The sequence below is a fragment of the Geospiza fortis genome, unplaced genomic scaffold (genome assembly GCF_000277835.1).
Source record: "Geospiza fortis unplaced genomic scaffold, GeoFor_1.0 scaffold121, whole genome shotgun sequence".
In the NCBI taxonomy this organism is placed as follows: Eukaryota; Metazoa; Chordata; class Aves; order Passeriformes; family Thraupidae; genus Geospiza; species Geospiza fortis.
Window position 1 is genome coordinate 2,381,799 of NW_005054346.1, and position 4,388 is coordinate 2,386,186.

General features: G+C 40.6%; 1 long non-coding RNA gene across 2 annotated transcripts in view; it reads right to left on the reverse strand.

Moving 5' to 3' along the window:
• Positions 1-4,388, reverse strand: part of LOC115948079 — a 7,332-nt gene continuing 2,944 nt past the window's right edge. The window contains exon 3 of one of the 2 annotated variants that reach the window (XR_004081932.1): positions 1-66. This is a non-coding gene — a long non-coding RNA (uncharacterized LOC115948079). Of the gene's footprint in view, positions 67-2,655; positions 2,711-4,388 lie in introns of those variants that run through there. The other variant, XR_004081933.1, reaches the window with a different exon arrangement.

A 4,388-nucleotide genomic window follows, 5' to 3' on the forward strand; every position in this document is an offset into this window, starting at 1 on the left:
GTTAGCAGGAGCAACATGCAGAACAAGTTGAAAACTCCTATAGGTAGGCTAGAAGAAAAGGTATTCCTGCAGAAAAAGAATTAGAAAAAGGAATCATATTCCATTAAATGCACTGGTATAACTTCCAGTACATTAATTCAAGCTACAGCCAGGGGCCTTTGATATCTTCTCACAGTTTTCAGCCACAATTCAAAACTTTGTTTCATCAACCACAAGTGGTGAGATTTTTTTCTTCACTGCACTCCAACATTTTTCCTACATGTCACAAACTGACAAATGGCATGTTTTGCTAGGAGTATGTTTCCTCACTCAGCTGTAGTATCAGGAATGTATTTCAATACAGCAAGAGTCCATACTTTTTAGCTTTAAGGTATGAATTTGTCACCTTGAAAGAGCCTCCTCACAGTGATGGATCTTTATTTCCTTACTGGTCACTCCAGGGTGTTATATGCTTTTGTACAAATGTTTGGAAAAAACTACCTACTGGTGCATATTCCCTCTGGTAACAAACAGTTGCTTTTTTTCTCATTCAGTGCAAGAGTGGATATACTGCAACCTGTTAGAATACTCACTCTGTGAACGAACTGACCTCTTCAGTTCCAGAATTTATGCAAAGAGAGCCCGAAACAACATAAACACTCTTAAAATATTGAAGTACATTTATGGTGAGAGTATCTCTTGCAGTTTGGTTGACAGACTGTGATCCTTTGCAAAACGGATACACTGAACATTCTGGATTATGCTTCACCTCATTTTAAAGGTGTGGCAGCCCTATGAGTGCATAAAGGGACCAAGAGGAATGCTTGGTTTATACCTCAGTATTACACAACCAGCAGACCTGTTAAATCTTATGCATTCAGTAAGAATCTTGGAAACTTCTCCACCAAGGTCCCTGCAGTTGAGAACATAATCACAGCTTCTCTCCTGTTCCAGGTTCCCATCTGTCAGATCCATCTGGACTCTGATCCATTACGCACTGATTATCTGCATCTGGTACATGAAAACAGGATGGGAACAGATGCAAAGTATTATACAGGAGCTAAAGAAGGTGACAAGTGAGCCACCACAATTAAAGGTTAAATTGCAGTGGCAGGGATGCACTAGTCCTATCTATGGACCAACCCATCCTACATATGGGCTACACAGAGAGAGTAACATCCTATATATGGGATTACACACAGAAAATAGTATCCTATATATGGGGTTACATACAGGGCTGAGTGCTCTCTTGCACCATGGAAACAATCAAGAAAACGTATATTAAAAGTAGTAGTTTAAACCATGCTTTAAGTTGGCATACACCAATACTATTGCAATTAAAAAAGCAAAAAAACCCAAACAAAATAACTCCAAAAAACACCAACAAAAAGACCACCCAAAAAAAAACCACCAAAAAACCCCACAAACAAACAAAAAAACCCCCACAAAACCAAAAAACCAAGCCTGACCTCTTCTTACCTATTTTTGTGTTCCTGTTCTTGTGTTATCCATGCCCCTGAGCTAACACAAACATCTGTGAGGTTGCCTGCTAAATTGGGACATGAAATATACCTGGATTCAAAATAGTCTATTCCTAGTCAGGTTAATTTCAATCTAATTAAATTCAGCACATAATTCACCACACAGCAATGCAAATGCTTACACTGACAAAGAAAGTAAGAAACATTTAGGTAGGAGCAGGAAGGATTGCATCTTCTAGTAGTTCTGTCTTATTCTAGCTTAAAGTGATCACAGTCTAATTATGACTGTGCTGTTTCAAAGCTCATCAAGATGATTTAAGAAGACAGTGCCACCACAAGCAGCAGTCCTCCTCATCACCCACATTCCCCACTTCCTTTCTTGTGTAAGATTCACTGAATATGCAGGCAAGTCTGATCAATTCACTGATCCCACTGAAAACTAACTTTCTTGTAAAATTGATTTTTGCTGAACCACAGGTGAACTAACTGAAGTCACAGTCACACAGCTGGACCAACACAAGAAAGTGGATGGGAGCTCAGACAGGTGAAAGAGCTCCCTTTGGGAGGCAGAACAGCTGAAAATCATTAGATTTTTCTAAGCATGAAATTGCACTTTTACTATTCCCTTTTACTGCTCATCTGACTTTTAAGCAAAGGCTTCTAGTCCTAGCTTATCAGCATTTTTAAATAAGCACTACATACAATTGTGGTACATAAAGCCAGCAGAAGCAGGTGCCAATCTGCCAATCTTCCAATCTGCCAATGTGAGAGGTTCCCTCTCACATGGAAAGTTCTCTACAGTTTTTGACTAAACAAGTATCTAACACTCGCTCAAAACAGTTTAAATATATGAAACAATATAAATAGCTTCTAGAATATTCCAATTAACTGGTAAATAAAAATGTACCACATAGTAATTTTTGCAGTGTTCCTCAAATACACTTTTTTCTCTTGTGTTGCTCTTTGTTTAAATGTTAAGGTTCCAAGAAAGCAGTGATGGTTTTGTGCTTTAGGGCATACATATTACATGATTCTTTTAGGTTGGACAGAAAACATTTCTCAGGTTTCACTGGACAACTATAATATTTCATACATCATGTTGCCAGCAGGCTTAGCAGTTTAAGCAGAAAAAACAATAAACAGTCCTTTTCCATATCTTCAGGACTTCAGCAACAAAATAGGAATCTCTACAGCTATGAGGATTACAATTCTTCGGTCAGACATTTACTAGTAAAGCAAAGATCTGCGTGCTGAAACCAAAACAATTCAGGCATTAGAATCTGTACACAACAAGCATTTTGGATTTTTTTGCAAGGCACTGCTGTCCTACAGCACAATCTGTTCCTCAGGGCTCTGTAGTGGGCCCAGTCCTGTTTAATAACTTTACCAACACTCTGGACAAGGGGATTGAGTGTACCCTCAATCACTTTGCAGAAGACACTGAGTTGGGTGGGAGGGTTGATCACCCCAAGGGCAGGAAGGCTCTGCAGCTTCGGACAGGCTGAATCAATGGGCCAAAGTGAACTTTATGAGGTTTAACAAGGCAACAAGGCCAATGCCAGGTCCTGCCCTTGGGTCGCAACAATCCCATGCAGTGCTACAGGTTTGGGGAAGCATGGCCAGAAAAATGCCCATTGGAAAAATAGCTGGGGGAGCTGGTTGACAGCAGCTGAACTTGAGCCAGCATCTGCCTGGGTGGCCAAGGTCACTGGCATAGTGTGGCCAACAGGACCAGGCAGTGATTGTCCCCCTGTACGCGGCAGTGGTGAGACCACACCTTGAACCCTGTGTTCAATTCTGAGCCCCTCACTAGAGAGAAAGGCATGGGGTGCTGGAGCATGTCCAGAGAAGGGCAAGAGAGCTGGTGAAGGGTCTGGAGCACAAGTCTTGTGAGGAGCAGCTGAGAGAGCTGGGATTGTTCAGCCTGGTGAAAAGGAGGCTCAGCAAGGCCCTTATCACTCTCTACAAATACCTGAAAGGAAGTTGTAGCCAGGTAGGTGTCAGCCTTTTCCCCAAGTAACAAGTGATAGGACAAGAGGAAACGTCCCCAAGATGCACCAAAGGAGGTTTAGATTGGATATTAATAGAAATTTCTTCACCAAAAAGGTTGTCAGGCTTTGGAACAGGCCTCCCAGGGGAGTTGTTAAGTCACCATTCCTGAAGGCATTTAAAAGGCATGTAGACGTGGCACTTAAGGATGGTTTAGTGGTGGACTTGACAGTGCTGGCTTTACAGTTAGGTTCAATGACCTTAAAGGTCTTTTTCAACTTAAATGATTCTAGTTAGGGATCCATGTAAGACAAATACTCTAAATCTTTACCTTTTCATTCTCATGAGTTTTCTCATTCTCCTTTCACTAGAGATTAACCACTAGCTTTTAAAGTAATCACCAAAGAGTTAAACATGTTCCTGCAGTCTCGGTAACAAAATCTTCCCTCAAAATGCTTCCTTAAACTGCATAACTTTTTTTATAATTGACCAAACATTATTTTAGTAGCTGGCTCACCTACTAAATTAAGCTGTTATGACAACTAACTTTATTCAAAGCTCTGGGACCCAGCACACAAGGGTGATCACCATTCATATCTTCTCTCTAAATGAATGCATGGGACTTTTTCTCTCCAATACATATGTAATATTCCCCCTGGGATTTCCATCCTTATTGACTCAGCTTTGGGAAGGAAACTGAATGTTAACCTACTGGACAAGGGATTTACAATAAGATCTCCCTCTGCAGCTTCAGGAGTAGGCTCTACACTATGGCAGAGTTTAGGTAATGTTTTCTTGTGACTAGAATGTAGATGTAGATTACCAGCTGTGCCAAGTTACAAATTGAGTCAACAGAGCAGTTGTTTGAAACTGAGAACAGAATTTGAAGATTCAAACCACATTAAAAAATACCCAAACCAAAACAAGCATTCATGTTAG